This window comes from Desmodus rotundus, chromosome 3 (assembly GCF_022682495.2).
Source record: "Desmodus rotundus isolate HL8 chromosome 3, HLdesRot8A.1, whole genome shotgun sequence".
Lineage (NCBI taxonomy): Eukaryota > Metazoa > Chordata > Mammalia > Chiroptera > Phyllostomidae > Desmodus > Desmodus rotundus.
Window position 1 is genome coordinate 84,984,061 of NC_071389.1, and position 9,196 is coordinate 84,993,256.

A 9,196-nucleotide genomic window follows, 5' to 3' on the forward strand; every position below is an offset into this window, starting at 1 on the left:
GGATACAGGAAAAATTATTAAGGTAATGTCTGAGACTTGGGAAACACGAAACTTGCTGTTAATATCCTCATTTTCCAGAGGAGAAAACTGAAGCTCAGGGAAGTAACATAATTTGCCCAAGTTCACACATGATTATGTTGGTAGATTTGATAACCTTGTTCTTCAACAGTGACTAACATACCTAATATTACATTTGAAAATAACTGTGATGCAGGTTCAGTTCTTTTGGTAAAAACCCTTTGCTATACACATATAATTTTTAATTATAATCCTTTTTATATAAACCCAAACATAATGTTACAATTTATGTAAATATAATTGGTATTAACCAACACCTTTTGAAGGGCTCTGTGGAGCTTCACTAGGGAACAATAACCAGTTCATAGAGGCCTCTTGATGTCCTTCAGGGCAGAGTTTCACAACAAACAATGATGATAGTAAACATTTCTTAAAAAGTAGAACAAATTCTGGGAAATGGAGGACAAACTAGGGGAATTCAGTACATTGGTAACACAGCCGATGTAACATATCATGGGTCTAAGGGGGAGAGCACAGATTATAGTAAAGAAGTTGTTCTTATGTAACTTTATTTGGAAGTAGAGACTCATGAACTTAGTATGCAAATTTGTGCCAAATATATGTAAATTTACACCCAAATATTTGCAAAATTGTCTTCTAAGCTAAGACCTCTGGAAACAAATATGCATATGTACGGGCATCTTTCCTTTTTAAAGTAGAATGCAATTCTGTCATATGTCATGGTTTTCCCATATGTGGCCTTGCCAGTGCACCCTTCATGGAGAGCTAAAGGCAATTCAAATACCTGCAAGATGCAGCATCTGAAGTCAGTGACAGGGTCTGAGTAACCAAAAACTACACATTGTTGGCGGTCTCAGAAACTCCAGATGGTTCCTGACAGTGAGACTTCTACACTCAGAGATGGGTAACAAAGGCTTATCCATGGAGCTCTTTTATTTATTTATTTTTCTAGAGAGAGGGGAAGGGAGGGAGAGAAACATCCATGTGTGAGAGAAACATCACATTGACTGATTGCCTCTCACGCACCCCCAACTGGGGATCTGGCCCATGTGCCCTGACTGGGAATCGAACTGGAAACCCCTGGATCCATAGGCCAGCGCTCAGTCTACCGAGTCACACCACTCAGGGCCATGGAGCTTTTTTAGTAGCTGATTGATGCCTTCTGTCTGTTCAGGCTTGTTTGTGTGTCCTTCTGTTAAAAGAGAGATAGAGATAAGGGTTCAAGGTCCTTTGGCCTTTAACAGTGACTGCAGGCTCCAGATCAATCTGTTTTTCACTTGTGATGAATGAATCTTGGATTGATGGGGGGGGGGGGGGCAGTAAAGAGAGGTGATGTAGGAGGTGGTTGTTAAAGGGTGGGATGAAGGTAGAGGGTAATATTTCTGTTTCTAGTTAACACTTTGTGTCTACTGTATCATTATAGGAAGAAATACAAACTTAAAACAGCCTAAACTAATTATGACTGGGGGAATATGTAAAATGATATGATGCTGCTTGGCCCCTGGATAGTGCCTGCTGTATTTCTGCATGTGACATGTTATAAATAAAGCCCAAACCAAACCATAAAACTCGAAGAAAAAATGGGGAGGAGAAAAGCTGTTGTGCATCTCTAAAACCCACCCTCGTGCACATGCAAAACAGATGAACTAAAAGAGACTCAACTCAAAATCATCTCTTCATAATGTAAATCTAAGAATAGTTTCCAGATGGAATCTGAGATACATAGCTTGTCATTATACCAAGGAGCAGACCCACTTCTGACCACATTCAAATGAACCACTGATCCACAAGTCAATGCACGGTCAAGTCTGGCTTTTTCAGTTTGCCTGGAATGTTCCTGGACCTGCCACTGTGGTGGCCTGGGATCTCCCCTGGACTAGTTATTGGAATGATCAACTAAGAACCAGGCGATGTTTCAGGCACATGACAATTCCTAACATTTTCCTGCCTCATGGTAGCATCCTTCCTGTCTGCCTTCCTCATTTTTTTTTTCCCCAGGTTTGTCAAGTGGCACACAAAATTACATCAGAACATCATAGTGGCATCTCCAAAGTGTTTCCCTCCTCCTCTCCAACCCTGAAACTGCAGAAGCAGTGGTAACCTAGGCTGGTAAGTAGAGCTGGCAAGTTATGAGAGGTTGAGCATTGGAGAATGTATAAAGACTTGGCTGCAAGTGAAAAAGTCCAAAATGACAGTTACTCAAAAAATGTAGTTTATCCGTCTCTCCCATAAAATCACGGTGGAGGTAGATAGTCTGTGACTCATAGAGAGCCTTCATAAAACTGCTGAGGACTCAGGATCTTCCCATCTCATGGCTCATTCTCAGCATATGGTCTCTATACCTTGATCAGGATGGCGGAGTTCTAGATATCACATCCACATTCCAGCCAAATGTGACAGGTGTTTTTCAAAATAACAGTCCCCAGTGAATCACATTTCCTGTGTCTACATAGCTTTGCAATATCAAAGACACTGCCTCTCCTCCTATAAAGACATGGAGTCTATTTCTCCATGTTTGAATCCAGACTGACCAATGCCATTTGGCACAAGTGGCATGGTATGAATTCCAGAGGTACGGCCTTACAGGATCTTGAAGAGTCTTCTCTCTACCTCTTGAAACCCTGAGACTACCATGTTGTGATAAAGCCCATCTAGCCTCACAGAGAACTGAGGCACCCCAGCTGCAAGACATGGCAATGAGATCATCTTAGATCCTACAGCCCAGCTGGACATCAGAAGAAACCACCGGATTGCCAACCTACAGAGTTACAGAAAATAATAAATCATAGTGGTTTTAGCCAATAATCAGAGTGCATTCATCCACAGCAATAGAAAACTGAAAGAACAGAAAGTGGGAGAGGCAAAGAAGAGACAAAAAGCACATGCTTCCAGGCAACACTACTGTTTTTGTCTTTTTGCCACAATCAGCTGCAAGAGAGTTTGGGGAGTGTGGTCTTTATTCAGACAGCCTGGTGCCCAGCTATCAACAGGAGCACCAGTGGCTAAGGGAGAACTGATAAGGGTAAAGAACCAGGACTCCAAGAGGGAAGGAAGGTTAGGAAACAGCAGGTGCACAGCACTTTCCATGAATATCACAGATGTTCAAAAATTAGAAAAATAACTGTAACATTCTTTTTCCTTTTAAACTTAAATTCTCCCCAGCTCAGAATTAGAGAGGTAAATGAAAACAACTTCCAAAAATATGCTACATCTCTGAGACATAAAAGAAACTCAGATTGTTCAACCCAAAGAAGAGAGTGTGGGAGGAAGATGTAAGTGAACTGTTAAGATGAAGGTCACTGAGGATGGGACCAGCTATCCTCAGACCACGATGGAAAGCAAACAGGCCTATGTGACACCTCGGGAAACATTTCTTGTACTCTAGACCGTTAAACCCTGGAATGGGTCAACAGTGACGTTATTAGAATCATTCTTTTACTTTTCAAAACTCAGATGAATTCTCTACTGTTTTTGAGACTTTGAAATTCATTTCCTCAGATGCATGAGAGAGTGAACTGAAGAATTCTAGAGGTCTCTTCATGTCTGTCATGTCCATGAGATAGAAAAGTCCATTTTCTGTGTTTTTGTGCAAGTCTACCCTACACACAGCACAAATCTGGGCTCTGTGGGGAAACGTTAAGAAAAAGATACATATCTGCCCTGGCTGATGTGGCTCAGTGGACTGAGCACTGGCCTGTGAACTGAAAGGTCTCTGGTTTGACTCCCAGTCAGGACACATGCCTGGGTTGTAGGCCAGATCCCCAGTTGGGAGCATGAGACAGGCAACTGGTCAATGTATCTCCTGCATACCAACATTTCCCTCTCTTTCTCCCTCCTTTCCCATCTCTCTAAAAATAAATAAATAAAATCTTTTTTTAAAAAACCCTTAAAAAAAGACACACATCTGCACTCAGAATGCTTATGGTCTACTTGGAAAAGCAGTTTCTGTGGCTTCTCAGTACACATGTCCAAGGAACGTTCTCAGAGCTGCCCCAGAAGCTGTCCCCAGTTCTCCTGCACATTGTCAGGACTTGATGAATGATGTTTGCTCTCCGCTGTCTGCATAGTCCCTCTTTACTCTCATAATCTGAAAGATCTCCTAATTTACCTAGCACACTCTATCTTTGAGGTACGTGAAGACTTTCCAGGGCGTACAGCTTGGATAGTCTTAAGAGAATCAACTTCCAGATTCCCATTTTCCATGTGCACTCTTTCCTAAAGTGGTTGGACCAAGAGGGTGCTGAAATTTTGCAGTAGCCTTTCTCCCACTTTATAAAAGAAAGACACATCCCTCAGGTCTCCTACATCTTACCATGGTTCATTATGCAGTGATGGGATAACTCCAGGGCAGCCAACAAAAAAGAAGTCTTCTTTGATGAGTAATAAATGACCCAGACAACTCACAGGGCTTTTGGGACTTCCCTGGTTTCCACATTTGCTTGTTTGCTTGTTAAGGGAAAGCCCATTACTCAAACTGAGTATTTGGTCCATGTTGAGATATATGAATTCAGTTAGATGGTAAAGTGGGGGAATGGGAATAAATACAGCTTTTCATCAAAACTGTCACCTCCTCCACTATCTCACCTCTGTCAAAGAAAGAAAGAGAGAAGGACAAGGAAGGGGGTGGAGGAAGAGGGAAAAATCACTGTTCTCAAAGTTAGTCTTATGAGGCAAATCAAGGAGAACATCTGCAAAAATTATTTAATGTTAAAATTCTTTTCTTCACATTTTGAATATAAGAAATTCTTTGCAGTTATTCTTAAAACTCATCAATAGAAGGTGAAAAGAAAAGTACATTCAAATAGCTAAGCCATATAGCTATTGGAGTTCTATAGTTTTGGTCATATGCTGCTCATTTTAACTGTGAATGAAATGTTTTAAACAATTTCTAAAATTTTTAAGATACATTATCTAAAGCCCTGAGATTAAAGTTTCATGTGATTTCTTTCATATTTAGTATGTTGTTTTTTGTTGTTTTTTTGTTTTCTTTTTTAAATATATTTATTGATTATGCTATTACAGTTGTCTCATTTCCCCCCCACACTCCACTCCATCCAGCCCACTCCTTTCCTCCCACATTCCCCCCCTATAGTTCATGGCCATGGGTCATACTTATACGTTCTTTGGCTTCTATATTTCCTACACTATTCTTACCCTCCCCCTGTCTATCTTCCACCTATCATCTATGCTACTTATTCTCTGTACCTTTCCCCCCCTCTCCTCCTCCCACTCCCCTGTTGATAACCCTCCATGTGATCTCCATTTCTGTGGTTCTGTTCCTGTTCTAGTTGTTTGCTTAGTTTGCTTTTGTTTTGGTTTTAGGTGTGGTTGTTAATAACTGTGAGTTTGCTGTCATTTTTACTGTTCCTATTTTTGATCTTCTTTTTCTTAGGTAACTCCCTTTAACATTTCATATAATAAGGGCTTGGTGATGATGAACTCCTTTAACTTGACCTTATCTGAGAAGCACTTTATCTTCCCTTCCATTCTAAATGATAGCTTTGCTGGGTAGAGTAATCTTGGATGTAGGCCCTTGACTTTCATGACTTGGAATACTTCTTGCCAGCCCCTTCTTGCCTGTAAGGTCTCTTTTGAGAAATCAGCTTACAGTCTTATGCGAACTCCTTTGTAGGTAACTGTGTTCTTTTCTCTTGCTGCTTCTAAGATTCTCTCCTTCTGCTTAATCCTGGCTAATGTAATTATGATGTGCCTTGGTGTGTTCCTCCTTGGGTCCAGCTTCTTTGGGACTCTCTGAGCTTCCTGGACTTCCTGGAAGTCTATTTCCTTTGCCAGATTAGGGAAGTTCTCCTTCATTATTTGTTCAAATAAGTTTTCAATTTTTGTTCTTCCTCTTCTCCTTCTGGCACCCCTATAATTCGGATGTTGGAACGTTTCAAGATGTCCTGGAGGTTCCTAAGCCTCTCCTCATTTTTCCGAGTGCTTGTTTCTTCATTCTTTTCTGGTTGGATGTTTCTTTCTTTCTTCTGGTCCACACCATTGATTTGAGTCCCAGTTTCCTTCCCATCACTATTGGTTCCCTGTACATTTTCCTTTGTCTCTCTTAGCATAGCCTTCATTTTTTCATCTGGTTTTTGAACAAATTCAACCAATTCTGTGAGCATCTTAATGACCAGTGTTTTGAACTGTGCATCTGACAGGTTGGCTATCTCTTCCTCGCTTAGTTGTATTTTTTCTGGAGCTTTGAAGTGTTCTGTCATTTGGGCCATTTTTTTTCTTTTGTCTTGGTGCTTCTGTTACTTAAAGGGGTGGAGCTTTAGGTGGTCCCTGGGACGGGGTAATGCTGGTTGCTGCGCTGTGACACTGTACGTGGGGGAAGGGCCGAGAGGGAGTAATGGCGCTTGCTCCACTCTCCACTGGGTTTCAATCACTCGCTGTGCTACCCACAATCAATTTGGGCCCCTCTGGTGCTGGTTCCTGAGTGGGTGGGCTTGTGCATGCCCTAGGCCCCTGTGGATCTCTCCAAGGACCTCTCCTGTGAGGCTGGGAGTCTCTCCTGCTGCCTCCCCAACCCCCATGGGCGTTTTCACTCAGAGGTTTGAGGCTTTATTTCCCCGCGCTGGAGCCCTGGGTTATGTGGCCGGCTTTGCTCACCGCTGTTCGTCCAGTTTATCTATGCTCGAATGTGGGGTCGCGGGGTCTGCTACCCACCACTCTGCCTGCCCTGTTCTCCGCCACTCTGAGTCCAGCCCTCTCAGTTTATCTGTGCACGAATGTGGGGCCGCAGGGTCTGCTAGTGGTCAGACTGCCTGCCCCGTTCGTCCCACACTCCACCAGTCTCGGTCCCGCCATGGCAACTCAAGTCCTCTCCACCCTGGCTGCCTGTCTCCGCCCCTCCTACTGGTCTGGATGAATGTTTATTTTTTATCTCCTTGGTGTCGGACTTCCTCGCCATTGGATTTTTCTGTCAGTTCTGGTTGTGCGAGGAGGCGCAGTGTGTCTACCTAGGCCGCCATCTTGGTTCTCCCAGCTAGTATGTTGTTTAATAAAATAGTTTAGGCTCTCTGCTCCTCCTGTTTGATAGACAGCCATGTCTTCCTGCACAGAGCCAGCCACAACCCTGAGACCTGATGGTGAATGTCAAAGTGAACAAATTTGACCATATTTTGTGTCTGGTCACCGGGGCTGCTTTTAACTGACAAAATGGATGTTGTCACCAACAATAATGCTTTCACTCACCTCAACTACATGGTCTATGTGTTCCAGCATGATTCCACTCAAAGCAAGTTCAAAGGCACAGTCAAGGCTGAGGACAGGAAGCTTGTCAGCAATGGCAAGTCCATCTCCATCTTCCAGGAGCGAGATCCCGCCAACATCAAGTGGGGTGATGCTGGTGCTGAGTATGTTGTGGAGTCCACTGGTGTCTTCACCACCATGGAGAAGGCTGAACGGTAGAGCCAAGAGGGTCATCATTTCTGCCCCTTCTGTGGATGCCCCCATGTTTGTAATTGGTGTGAACCATGACAAGTATGACAATGCCATGAAGATTGTCAGCAATGTCTCCTGCACTGCCAACTGCTTGGCTCCCCGGCCAAGGTCATCCATGACAACTTTGGCATCAAGGAGGGACTTATGACCACAGTCCATGCATCACTGCCACCCAGATGACCATGGATGGCCCCTCTGGAAAGCTGTGGTATGATGGCAAAGGGGCCACCTAGAACATCATCTCTGCTTCTATTGGCACTGCCAAGGCTGTGGGCCAAGTCATCTCTGAGCTGAATGGGAAGCTCACCAGCATGGCCTTCCATGTTCCCACCCTCATTGTGTTGGTTATGGATCTGGTCTGCCACCTGGAAAAAGCTACCAAACACGATGACATCAAGAAGGTGGTGAGCAGGCATCCTGGGCTACACTGAGGACCAGGTTGTCTCCTGTGACTTTAACAGTAACACCCATTACTCCACCTTCGATGTCAGGGCCGGCATTGCCCTCAATGACCACTTTGTCAAGCTCACTTCCTGGTATGATGATGAATTTCGCTACAACAACAGGGTGGTAGACTTTGGCCTCCAAGGAGTAAGAACCCATGGACCACCAGCCCCAGTGACAGGAAGAGAGGCCCTCAGCTGCCGGGGAGTCCTCACACCAAATCAATCCCCCAGCACATTGAGAATCTCCTGACTTCCAGTTTCCATCCCAGACCCCCCAAAGAGGGGAGGGGCTTAGGGAACCCTACCTTGTCATGCACCATCAATAAAGTTCACTGTACCCAACCAAAAAAAAGTTTATAATTTATTTTTATCAGTTTTATTATTAAAATTTTACTCCAGCAGAGGGAATACTTTCTAACTCATTCTAGGAGGCCAGCATTACCCTAATACCAAAACCAGGAAAATACATTACAAGAAAGGTACAGACCAATATCTATCATGAACATAGATGCAAAAATCCTTAACAAAATACTAGCAAATCAAATCTAGCAATATATATTAAAAAATTATATACCCACACAAGTGTAGTTCATCCCAGGTATGTAAGGCTGGTTTAACATTCAAAAATCAATTCATGTAGTCATCAACAGACTAGAAAAGAAAGACTACAGGTCATATCAATAGATACAAAATAAGCATTTGATAACATTCAACATCCATTCATTATTTTAAAAAAACTCTCAGCAAACTAGGAATAGTGGAGAACTTCTTCAACTTAATAAACAATATCTACAAAAAACCCTAAGGTAACATCATACTTAATGGTGAGAAACTCAAAGCTTTTCTATTAAGGTCAGTTACAAGGAAAGGATGTCTCCTCTCACCCACTCCTTTTCAACATCATACTAGAAGTCTTCGCTAATGCAACAAGACAAGAAAGGGAAATAAAAAGTATCCAGGTTAGGAAGAAAGAAATAAAAACATCTAAAAAACTGAAAGAATTGTTAAAACAAACAAACAAACCTGGTACAAGTAAGCAATTATAACAAAGTTGCAGGATGCAAGGTTAGTATACAAAAGTCGATCACTTTCCTACATGGTATCAATGAACAAGTGGAATTTGACATTAAAACACAGTGTCATTTATATTAACAACCCCTCAAAATGAAATGTTTGTAGAAATCTAACAAAATATTGCCCTGACTTTGAAGGTCCTCATTCACATCAAGAGATAAGCTTGTGTATCCCCAAACTCTGAGTGTGGG

At 42.6% G+C, this 9,196-nt stretch overlaps 1 pseudogene; it reads left to right on the forward strand.

The window, feature by feature from the left end:
* Positions 1 to 7,200: 7,200 nt before the first annotated feature.
* LOC112297590 (glyceraldehyde-3-phosphate dehydrogenase-like) lies at positions 7,201 to 8,268 on the forward strand (annotated as a pseudogene).
* Positions 8,269 to 9,196: the final 928 nt, after the last annotated feature.